General features: G+C 37.6%; 1 non-coding gene across 1 annotated transcript; it reads left to right on the forward strand.

Annotated features, from left to right (window-relative positions):
• The first annotated feature begins 4,642 nt into the window (after positions 1-4,642).
• On the forward strand, positions 4,643-4,749 carry LOC126005575 (U6 spliceosomal RNA). Its single transcript, XR_007494623.1, has one exon. It is a non-coding gene; the product is annotated as a U6 spliceosomal RNA (small nuclear RNA).
• The last annotated feature ends 8,543 nt before the right edge of the window (positions 4,750-13,292 follow it).

Consider the following 13,292-nt stretch of genomic DNA (forward strand, 5'->3'; position numbering starts at 1 on the left):
GGGGGCAAACTGCTCCCACTGTGTCCTGACATCAAGGACTTTTCTTGGAAATACCCCAGCTGGGTGCTTTCTCCTGACTCATTCAGCATGTTCAGCCAGGATGCTTAGGAGCCTAGGATCTATTGTTTGTAAAGTAAACTCAGAATCCAAGTTTAAACATTCAGAGGAAAGGAGGAGTTTTCCAAGTACCTCTGAACTCCAGTAGTTCTTAAATACTCCCATCCCAGCATCCCGCCTGCTACCCCCATCACTAGCCCTTATCCCCTTTCCTGCTTCCTCAGACATAGGTGAAATGATGTGCCATTTTTCAACATGTCTTAGGAGGTATAGCCACACACTGCACTTATGCAAGAAGACATAACAATAAACAAATATGTAAAATTTATCACACACACACACACACACACACACACACACACACACACACACACACACACACACCATGTTTCCTGAAGCCCAAAGTCTAACCTGTTTTAACAAGTGGGATAACCTATTTGTAGATAAGGAACATCCTTCCAAACAAACTGACAATTATTATTTAAAGATATAATGCCATAATGCCATTTAAACAAAGAAATGAACTTAAAAATTAAAAAAGGAGGGGGCTGAGAGAGAGTACAGTGGTTGGGCATTTGTCTTGCATGCAGCTGATCCTGGAGAGATGATAGTTCGAATCCCAGCGTTCCATATGGTTCCCAAGTCAGCCAGAAGTGACTTCTGAGAGTGAGCCAGAAGTAACCCCAGAGCACTGCCAGGTGACTCAAACACCCTAAAAAATAAAAATTAAAAATTAAGAGGCATCCTAACATATACACTCTTACAATAAGGGAAATACAAATTTAAGTAACACTAAAGTACCATTGTAATCATTAAATCAAAAGCAAAAATGTCTAACAATGGTAAATTAGTAAAAGTGAGGGCTGGGTTTTAACTAGGACTTTGTCTAAGCCACTGGCCTTCTGTTGATCCATATGTACCCTCAAGAGCTTTGGATTCCAGAAAGCTGTAAAGGCTGTGCACAGTCCAGAGTCTTCAGAGTGCAGGTGATGAAGCCAGAACAAAGAGGGGCAAAATTTGTCTTGGCTTCCTGTTACTGACATTTACATTAAATAAGCATGGAAAGAGGCAAGAAGGATCTGTGCGACTGTTTTCATCAATGCAAGAGAAACCAGAATTCCTAATCAGTGATCCCCTCCTGATTGGTAGGCCATTCTCTCACCTGTTCATACCTTCATTATCACAATCTAAACAATTAATTCCCTTCCATGATACTCCTAATAGGATTACTTTATGGCATTCCAACAAGGCTATATCATTCTCATCAGCTCCAATCTCAGCTCATCAAGTCTCCCAATGCCATGTTTTCAACAAAACCCTACTCCTTGGCCAGGGAGAGGTTCACTAGTGCCTACGAGATTTTGTTATAGTTATTCCTTATGTAGTTGAGCATATATGTTTACAGTGGTATTAGCATTCATGACTTTCAACCAATTACCCATCTCACCACCACTAAAATGCCCAAGACCCTCCACCAGTGTCTCCATGATATTTCTAGTTTACCTCCCCATTTCCCTTAAGACATGCCTGCAATCTAAATAATAATCTTAGTTTTGTAATCCAAGACCAAGGAAAAACACATCATCTCTCGATATTCGACTTTGGATGTAATTACATTGATTGTGTATAATGCTTAAAGTAGGGTGATCATTCGACAATGCTAATCCTTTCCATCTATGAATAATGCCATATTTTTCCATTCCCTAGTGTCTGCTTCTATTATTTCAGTAGTGATTTAGAGTTCACTCTGTCTTTAATAGCCTGTTAATTTGGTTCATAGGTATTTTATTTTTGGAGACACTACTTTAAATAGAATGATCTTTTTTCTTTCTTTTAGCTTATTTTCTACATATAAAAATGCAACAGTTTCTTGAGTATTGATTTATTTTATTTTATTTTATTTTTTTGGTTTTTGGGTCACACCCGGCGGTGCTCAGGGGTTACTCCTGGCTGTCTGCTCAGAAATAGCTCCTGGCAGGCACGGGGGACCATATGGGACACCGGGATTCGAACCAACCACCTTTGGTCCTGGATTGGCTGCTTGCAAGGCAAACGATGCTGTGCTATCTCTCCGGGCCCCTTGAGTATTGATTTTATATTTTCTATATTGCTTTACTGTTTCTAAGAGTTTTTACTCGGGTATTTAGAATTTTCTCTATAATTATCATGTCATCTGCAAATAGTAATTACTTCTGCTTTATCAATTTGGATACCTTTAATTTATTTTTCTTATAGAATTGCTGTGCTAGAAATTTCAAAACTATACTGAACCTTAGTGGTAAAAGTGGATGTCCTAGCACGTGACTAATCTTAGATGAAAGGCTTTCAGATTATTTTATGTCAAAAATGATGCTAATTTTGGACTTGTTTTAAATTGCCATACCTTGAAGTCAATTTAACTAAAGAAAACTACAAAACCCTCCTTCAAGAAATAAAAGAAGAAACAAGGAAATGAAGACACATACCTGGCTCATGAATTGGTAGGATTGGCATCATTAAAATGGCAATACTCCCCAAAGCATTGTACAGATTCAATGCAATTCCTCTAAAGATACCCATGACATTCTTCAAATAAGTGGATCAAACACTCCTAAAATTCATTTGGAGCAATAAACACGTGTGAATACCTAGAGCAACTCTTGGGAAAAGAAATATGGAAGGCATCATTTTCCCCAACTTTAAATTATATTACAAAGCTATAGTCATTAAAACAGCATGGTACTGGAATAAAGAGAAACCTGCAGATCAGTGGAATAGTAAAGTATTCAGAGAATGATTTCCAGACATACAATCAATTAATCTTTGATAAAGGGATGAGAAATACAAAATGGTGCAAGGAAAGCCTCTTCAAAAAGTGGTGTTGGGAAAACTGGTCAGCAACTTGCAAAAAGACAAACTCAGACCTCCATTTAACACCTTGCACAATGGTCAAATGCAAATGGATTAAAGACCTTGATAACAGACCCAAAACCATAGGTATATAAAACAATATGTAGGTAAAACACTCCATGACATTGAGATTAAAGGCATCTTCAAGGAGGAAACAGCACTTTCCAAACAAGTGGAAGCAGAGATAAATAGATGGGACTATATTAAGTTGAAAAACTACTGCACCTCAAAGGAAATAGTGACAAGAATACAAAGGCGAACCACAGATTGAGAGAAACTATTCACCCTATACCCATCAGATAAGGGGCTAATGTCTAAGACATATAAATTACTGACAGAACTTTACAATAGAAAACATCTAACTCCATCAAAAAATGGTGAGAAGAAATGAACAGACACTTCCTAAAAGATAGCCAAAAGACACATGAAAAAAATGCTCCACATCACTAACAATCAACTATGAGGTACCATTTCATGTCACAGAGACTGGCACATCACAAAAAACAAGAACAATCGATGCTAGTAGGGACATGGGGAGAAAGGAACTCTCATTCACTGCCAGTGAAAATGCTGTCTAGTCTAGCCTTTATGGAAAACAATATAGAGATTCCTCAAAAAACTGGACATTGAATTTCCATATGATCCAACTATAACACTCCTAAGGGTATACCCTAGAAACACAAAAATGCCTTTGCACACCTTTATTATTTGAAGTGTTATATACAATAGCCAGAATCTGGAAACAACCTAGATGCTCAACAATAAATGAATGACTAAAGAACCTCGTGTTATATATACACAATGGAATACTATGTAGTCATTAAAAATGAAGTCTTGAAATTTTCCTATACATGGATGGACATGAAAAGTATTATGTGGAGTGAAACAAATCGGGAAGAGAGAGATAGACACAGAAGTCTCACTCATCTGTAAAATGGTGAGATGTGCATTCCACAATCCCCAGAGAGGGAAAGGGATCCCCATGCCTCCAATCCAGGTAGGACAAGAGACGCAGGTCCAGCAGTAATTCTGACACAGGAAATAATCCACACTCAGTTGAGAAGGAATAGCAGGCCAGAAACTCACGCCACAAGCTGTTTACCCATAAGCCAGTCGCTCCATCACGTGGAACCACGAGCCAAGACGGTAGCTTCCCCTCCAATTCTCCAAAACAGCCTTTTTTGGGAAAAACAAAGCCCACTCCCAAGAGAAGGGAAAAATGCCAGATGCGGAGGCAATCGGGAAATATCTTCTTAACATGTAAACCAAAGGAACCAATCGAGAGACATCTAATTAGAAGGCAATATGAAGACCAATCCAAAGGCCTCTCTCAACACTCATCTATGGGTTTTAAGAGAAAAAAAAAAAGATATTATTGTAATAATACAGAGACAATAGAGATGAGGGTTGGAAGAACTGGCCACAATATGAAGCTTACCACCAAGAATGGTGAGGTCAGTTAGAGAAATAACTACACTGACAACTATCATAACAATTGTAGTGAGTGAGAGAAGAATGCCTTTGAATACAGGCAAGGGGTGAGAGGAGGAAGATGGAGAGCTTAGGTGGTGGAAATGTTGCACTAGTGAAGGAGAGTGTACATTTTTATAATTAAAACCGAACAACAACAACAAAAGAAAAACCCAACAACAAATATGTTTGTAATCATGGTGCTTAAATAAAGATAAAAATAATAGTGCTCACTTCGGCAGCACATATACTAAAATTGGAATGATACAGAGAAGATTAGCATGGCCCCTGAGCAAGGATGACACGTAAATTCGTGAAGCGTTCCATATTTTTCCAAAAACAAAAATAATAATAATAATAAATAAAAAAAGAAAAAAATGGTCATTACTATCTTGGTATATGTTCCCATCTTATTGAAAGGTTTTTTTTTTACCATGATCAGATTAAAATAATAAAAATATTTATTCCATTATTTAAATATTCAAAAAATGTTTTCTTTTGTTCATATGGTGCATTAGATTCATTGATTTGTGTATATTGAAACATCCTTGCACCTCTGAAATGAATTCTATCTGATCATGATGTAGTTTCCTTTTGATACATTATTTAATTCATTTAACTAAAATTTTGTTCAGCATCTCTGTGTCAATGTTCAAGGATATAAATCTATAGTTTTATTGTTAAAAATACATGTTTTTCTTTTAGTATTAAGTAAGGTTAGCTTAAATTCCTGTTTTGTTTTGTTTTGTCATTTGGAAGACCTTAATAGTAAAGATAGTAAATCTTCTTTAAAAATTTCACCAAACCGGGGCCGGGCGGTGGCGCTAGGGATAAGGTGCCTGCTTTGCCTGCGCTAGCCTAGGATGGACCGCGGTTCGATCCCCCGGCCCCCAAGCCAGGAGCGACTTCTGAGCTCATAGCCAGGAGTAACCCCTGAGCGTCACCGGGTGTGGCCCAAAAACCCAAAAAAAAAAAATTTCACCAAACCATGTTTTGTTGTTTGTTTGTTTGTTTGTTTGCCACACCTGATGGTGCTTAGGGGTTACTCCTGGCTCTGCGCTCAGAAATTGGTCCAGGCAGGCATTGGGGGACCATATGATATCGGATGCTGTGGATCAAACATGGGTCAGTCCTGGGTCAGCCGCAAGCAAGGAAAATGCCCTACCCACTGTACTTTCTCATTCCGGCCCCACCAAACCACTATTGAACCAATCTGTCTTGGGTTTAGTTCTTAGGGAGATTTTTAATTACTGTTTCAATTTTCTTACTTGTGACTGGTCTTTCGAGCTTTGTACTTTCTCTTGATTCAGTGTTGGGATGAGATATGATTCCAATCATTTATCCATTTATTCAAATTCATTTATTTGTCTTTGTTCTACAACTCAGTAACATTGTTAATAGTTACCTAAATTATTCTTTCATATTTCTGAGGGGACTGTTATAATGTCTCCCCTTTGATCTCTGACTCATTTTACATGGGCTTTCTCTCCTTTTCCATGAGTCTAAGGATTTATCACCCTTGTTTTTTCTCTTAAAAGTTTTTTTTTTTTCCAACTTTACCCTTTGTCTTATTTTCTTGATCTCTTTATAATTAGTTTCGCCTCTAAGTTGTTGTTGTTGTTGTTTTGGGGTCACACCCAGGACATTGAGGGGTTACTCCTGGTTCTGCGCTCAGAAGTCACTCCTGGCAGGCATGGGGGACCATATGGGATGCCGGGATTCGAACCACCATCAGTCCTGAAATAGAGGTGTGCAAGGCAAATGCCCTACCGCTGTGCTATCTCTCCAACCCCTCACCTCTCATTTTTATTATCCCTTCCTTCCACTTACATTGAAACTTGTTCAATTTCTAGTTTCTCAAACTGTGAATCTATTAGATATTTTATTTTCTAATATAAGCTTATATTCCTATGAACTTCCTGTCTGTGTACCATAATTTCTGATAGTTGATTGCTTTATTTTGTTCATTTTGATAAATTATTTTTACTTCCTATTTTACTTATTCTTTTATCCAATAGTTATTTGATAGTATATTACTTAGTTTACAAATGTTGATATTTGTTCCAAATTTCTTTTTATAGTTAATTTCTACCTTTAATGCATGCAAAGGTATTTGACATAATTTATATTTTTATGACTTTATAGACACTGAAATTGTGCCCACAAAAATCTGTATCTGGTTTGGGGGAGATTAAGAGTCCAGTACAAGGTCATTGATTTCAGTTCTTCTAATGCCTCACTTAGGATTTATCTTTCTTTATCAACATTCTGCTTTCTTCAATCTTTGAGTTGCTCTCAATGTATCTTCTGTTTATTAGCATTGCTATATAACACAGATAAGAGAGATGATCAAGTATCTATCTTCCTCCCTATGTCTTTCTTACTTTGTTCCATGCAAGTCACAGCATACTGTATTATTTTATCTCTTATTATTCTAATGCTATTCCATTGTGTTATATGCCACCACTTCTTTGTTAATCTGTCATTTTACATTTGGATTATTTCTATAACCTGGGTATTCTACTAAGAAGTTCAATGAATATAGATATAAATAACACTTTAATTAATGTTTTTGTCTTTGGGTGATAGGTATCAAAAAGTAAATTATTGTGTCTTACAGGAGTTTTATTCTAATTTTTAAAGAAATTCCCATACTATTCTTTTTTTTTTTAATAAAGTCTGGATCATATAACATTATCAAAAACGATGACTAAGGGTTCCCCTTTTACTACAGTCCCACAATTTCTCTGCCTCTTAATAAAATAGTACAGTTCATTCATATTTAGAGAAATTATTTATATAAAGAAATTTGTTGGTATTTTTAATAAAAATTTTGATTATGTTTATTATTTAACTTTTTGTTTTTTTGGGGGGTTTTTTTATTTGTTTGTTTGTTTGTTTTTGGACCACACCCAGTGACAGGGGTTACTCCTGACTATGTGCTCAGAAATCACTCTTGGCTTAGGGACTATATGGGACACAGGAGGATCGAACCACGGTCTGTCCTAGGCTAGTACATATGCCTTACGTCCTCCACCTCTGCTCCGACCCAATTTTTGGTATTTTTAATTGGAACTGATTTATATGTACAGATGTCCTCAGCTATTGTTTATCTGAAAATATTTTTTTTCATAACATTTTCACAAATCAGAATAAGTCCTTTCAGGTTAGAGGATTCTTGATTGCAGGTTCCTCTTTTTCAGCACTTGAAACATATTATATTCTTTCCTTGCTTGTAGAGTTTCATTTGGAAATTCTATTTGAATTTTATTTTATTTTTCTTCCTTATATTTGAGGTTTGTTTTTCTCTTGCTCTTTTCAGAAATCTCTCTGTCTCTCTCTCTCTGTCTCTCTCTCTCTCTCTGTCTCTCTCTCACTTATTTTTTTGTTTTGTTTTTTGGGCCACACCCATTTGATACTCAGGGGTTACTCCTGGCTAAGCGCTCAGAAATTGTCCGTGACTTGGGGGGACCATATGGGACGGCGGGGGATCGAACCTCGGTCCTTCCTTGGCTAGCGTTTGCAAGGCAGACACCTTACCTCTAGCGCCACCTCACTGGCCCCCCAAAAAACAATTATTATTCTTTTTCATTCATCTGTATGTCCTCAAATAAGGCAATTTTCTACCTTTCTCCTGAACCCATTTTAATTTTGCCTTTGAACAGTACAATAAAGATCTCATCTCAGGGGTGCATACCAGCTAAAGAGCAAGGCAGGTGGAAGATCCAGTTGCTTGCACAAGGTTTTATTCACTAATCCTCTGATTGTCACACCACTCTAATAAACACCCTAATGTTGGAACGGCCTTTAATTTGCCAGTGGACATGATGCATTTAAAATGGTATTTTGCACCTTGCAAAGACAGTGTTAGGCAGGCAGAGAAAAGAGAAGTCATATGCACTCTGGTCATCCCACCATACGGCAGAAAGTGTGCCAACCTCCTCCAGTTTCTTTATAAGCTAAAGTCAAGACTGAGCAGGCCTGTGCCAACGTCCCATCATCTTTGTGTTCAGACTTGGTGCTATCACATTCCTCACATAATTTCCCGTCCCTGTGCCTAGAAGGCATCATTGTGTAGGAAGGGCACCCTTGCCTAATGATCTTGACTAAATCCTGTATCTTGCATTTGTGTGGGTGTCCCTTTGCCCCTGGGCTAAAGTAAAAGGTGGCAGTTGGAACTGAGTAAATACATATATGAGATGGAAAACTTCTTGCTCTTGTTCCAGTTTTAGGAAATCCTGTGGTTTGTCTTTTATGACTTATAAAAAATGGTTGAAGACTCTTACCTTCATTTTTATCCCAGGTGAGCATTGTTACATTTTCTTGGTCACAGGATAAGTGCTAAAATGTTCTAAAAAATTTTATACAAAACTTAAAAGTCCTGGTTGTCTATAAATAATGTGTGATAATTCATGTTGCTCCTGAGATCATGGTTTTCTATTGATCCTCTTATGGCCATCTTGCTGGGGAGAAGCACTATCACAGGGTTACAGTACCCTGCCTTCCCTCACCAAATCAATAATTACTTGCTTGTGCTTTAGTCAACAACAATTCTGGCTGAAGCAGAGATGGTTGCTATGTAGTGTGTCATGCCAGAGGACTTCTCTTTTGATGTTGATATTTATCTGTGAGCATTGCACCTTTTAGAGGTGGTCTTATGACTTTAGCAAGTTGTAGAACTTTGAGACCTTTCATCTGAAAACCGACAGAACATTCTGCTCACTATCATGCTTCATAGAATTGTGGCTTGGCAGACATTAAAATATCCATTTTTCAAATAGGGGAAGCAAGTTCTTTGAAGTTAACAGCATTCAGAAGTATCTTGGAAATGACACCAAAGCAATTATTTGAAGTACAAATGGCTGTTTTGATCTTGGGAGTTACCTGCTCAGGCTTCATCAGTGGCTCTGCTGACTGGTTGGCAGCTGCGCACAGAATTATTGCAGAACCTTTGTGGATTTCTTCAAGGCTTTACAGCTTTGTGCATTAATGCAAATGTCTTCTACTATGGAAATGTTGCTGAGACTTATAAGTAGTTCGTGTTCACGACATTCTCAAGTTTCCTTCAAATGTGCTTTTTTTCCAATACTAGTCATTTTTAATCATCCTAGGGCAATAGACTGGTTTTCCCTTCCAAAATGGAACATTAGGAAAACCAAAAAGTAGACTCCAAATGATTACCATAGGAAAAAAGCTTAATCCCATAAATGAGATCAAAAAAAAAAAAAAAGGTAAGCTCCCTCACCAATAAAAAGTACAAAATTACACAATTTTACTTTAGTTCTTAACATTACCGTTTTATTTTTTTGGGGTCAGGTACTAAATTCTCAATTTCTTTGATATTTAAAAAATAAAGTTTTCTGCTTGAGAAAAATAAATTCCAATTCTATGTCATTGTTTATCTATACTGGACATGCTTAAATATCCAAATTGTGTTTTACATATAAGACCAAAATGCTGTTATGACGAAATACAAATATTTAGTTATATAAATAATATGTAAGTATATTCAGCATATATAAATATATATATTTTTACTAAGGAAACATATTCTAAATCTTAAATGCTCATTAAATGGTCATTGATCAGGGACTGGAGGGCAGTAGGGATTTTTGCCTTGTATGCAGCAGACCCTGGAACGACCTGGCATCCAGGCATCCCATATAGTCCCCTGAGCCTGTCAGGAGCAATTTCTGAGCACAAAGACAGGAGTAATCCCTGAGCACCATTGGATGTGGTCCAATAAACAAATGAATGAATGAATGAATGAATGAATAAAATAAAAAGGTATTGATCACATTTAAGGTTTTCTTAAATCCTTTTTTTAACCAAAACTCATTAAAAACTTTGTTTTAGCCACTCATTGGTATTTATCTAGAAGACAAAAAAGTACTAATTTGAAAAACTCTTTGTATAATTTTGTTCAAAGCAGTATTATACAGTATCAAAACATGAAATCAAAAATCAGCTTAAAAGCCCATCAATATACTCAGTAGAACATAGAAAATGATAAAATTAAAATTTTGAGCAAAACAATAGAATTTGAGATCATTATGTAAAATAAAGTGACAAAGAAAGAGAAAGACAATTACTACATGATTTTATTCTATATGGAACTTGAATAAGACAATAAAGCTAGATTCTTTTTTTTTTTTTTTTGGTTTTTGGGCCACACTCATTTGATTCTCAGGGGTTACTCCTGGCTAAGCACTCAGAAATTGCCCCTGGCTTGGGGGGACCATATGGGATGCCGGGAGATCGAACCACGGTCCTTTCCTTGTCTAGCGCTAGCAAGGCAGGCTCCTTACCTCTAGCACCACCTCTCCGGCCCCTAAAGCTAGATTTTTGACTAGGTGGAATGACGGGTAATCTGAGGGGAAGGGGAGAGACTAGAAGGAATGAGCATAGGAGTCATTTTGGTAGTGAGATGACACTAGAACTTCGGTGGTGGTAGTGGTGACAGTTGATCCTCTGAAATCCACACTATTATAAACCAATAATAAATCAATTAAAAAATTTAAATGTGGGGCCAGGAAGGTGGCGCTAGAGGTAAGGTGTCTGCATTGCAAGTGCTAGCGTAGGATGGACCGTGGTTCGATCCCCCAGCATCCCATATGGTCCCCCCAAGCCAGGGGCAATTTCTGAGTGCATAGCCAGGAGTAACCCCTGAGCATCAAACGGGTATGGCCCAAAAAAAAAATTTTTTTTAATTAAAGAGATAAAAAATCTAGGCAGGAAAATTTTTTTCATTCCATAACCTAGTAATTATAATCCAGTATGCATACATACGCATAACAAATGAATGCTCCACAAAATATTATGTATAAGATGTATAATATTCCTTTCTTATCTATTCTTCGAAAGACTGGCTCTAACTCAGAAGATTAATTTCACAATCCTCTATTGGTTTATAACCTACAATTTGAAAACAGTGCTTTTAGTCCTTCCTCTTTTTCTTGCCAAGAAAAAAAGGCACAGACCAGAAGGCTCTGAATTGCCCAGGGATCAGTAGCCAATGCATAACCAACATACAGTTCAGACTTTCTATTTCAACCATTGCTTCATCTTGGCAGTATACATTTTTAATTACCTAGAAATTTTTTTTCTTAAATTTAAGCATTGGCTTATGCAAACTTTAAATTTTCCAAACTCAACATGTTCACAATTCAAAAACAAAGTCCAGTTGCCAATACCACTTATACAATGCCATTTCTTTTCAATTTGGCTAGTCTGGCTGCAGGTCCAGGCAATGACACTTCAGAAAGTCTGATGAGTATAGGAATGAAGAGAGAACTGAACCTTAGGGACTATTTACCGAACAAAACTCTTTTTTTTTTTTTTCAGATATCTTTTTCATCATTTCCCTACAGTAGATGATCTGCAGAACTAAAAGAAAGGAGAGACATTTAAGGATATAATAGTCACCAAATAAATTGTAAAGTTAGAGTTAATGGCTAGATACATACCAGAATTAAAAAACTCATTAATTCTTATTTGTCATGGGGACTCGACTTAGACCCTAGGTGATTAGACAGTGGCGGTCCAACCCCAGATTCCAGATTCCAACCTTAGAACTGACACAGCTCCCTGCAACAACACCAGGAATCAAATCACCCCCTGGGAGTCCCTAGTACCACTCTGGCACCACCTTGTGCCAGACTAGGTTGATATGATATCCTGATGACTAGAAAACAGCAATAATTTGATCTAGGGCAGGCTGCCCTACCTCATCACCTAACAGTAAGATGAATCAGAAGATACTCTGTCCTTTGATATGTGCAAAAATCAAGATCACTAATTACAGAAGACCGACTTTGACAACTGCGAATGAGCAGAACTTTTCTTGGGACCAAAAAGAAAGACTCTATCCTAAGCTTTATCCTAGAATTTGTGCAAAAACCAAGATCTCTAATTAAAGAGGTCTGACTTTGACGATCTTGATTGAGCAGAACTTCTGAAACCATAAAAAAAGACTATCCTAGACTTTGTCCTGGATCTGTGCAAATACCAAATCTCTAATTACAGAGGACTGATTTTGACACCACAACTGAGCAGAATGTTTCCTGGAACCATAAAAAGAGAGTGCTGCGGACAATACTGCAAAGGGTAAACACCTATATAGATAGACCTCACTAACACAATGATTAGTACTCGAGACACGAAACCTATACATATCCAAAAGTTGATCTATTAGTTCCCTTTCCTTACAGGTACTATACCTACCTATCTTTCTGTACTCAGCATATCTCTTGCCCTCCCCACCTCTCTACATTAATATATACCTAAGCTAACTTCTATATGTTTATATGCGGGCAGGAGCACACAGAGATAGGAATCCTCCTTAAGAGACAAACCTAAACCACAAACAATCTATACCTATACCCTATATAACCCTTCCCATGTACTGTTCTCTTTCCCCACATCAGAAACCTGACAATCCCTTCACCCCTTAATCCAATCCCCAATATCCCCACCATGTTATAACTCTTCACCCTCAGTTCTTTTTTTTGTTTTGTTTTGTTTTGTTTTTTTGTCTTTTTTTGGGCCACACCCGGCATTGCTCAGGGGTTACTCCTGGCTGTCTGCTCAGAAATAGCTCCTGGCAGGTACGGGGGATCATATGGGACACCGGGATTTGAACCAAGCACCTTTGGTCCTGGATCAGCTGCTTGCAGGGCAAACACCGCTGTGCTATCCCTCCAAGCCCTCACCCTCAGTTCTTAACCCATTAGGCATCAAGACCAACCTCCTACACCAAAGAACCAGTACCCAGTTCCCAAGTGAAGAGACACCCACTCAAACTCACACCTCGTTTCCAGCAAGAAAATACAACCAACACCCTGACTGACACATGCAGTGTGGCCCTCCTAATCACC

This window comes from Suncus etruscus, chromosome 3, assembly GCF_024139225.1.
Source record: "Suncus etruscus isolate mSunEtr1 chromosome 3, mSunEtr1.pri.cur, whole genome shotgun sequence".
NCBI classification, from domain to species: domain Eukaryota; kingdom Metazoa; phylum Chordata; class Mammalia; order Eulipotyphla; family Soricidae; genus Suncus; species Suncus etruscus.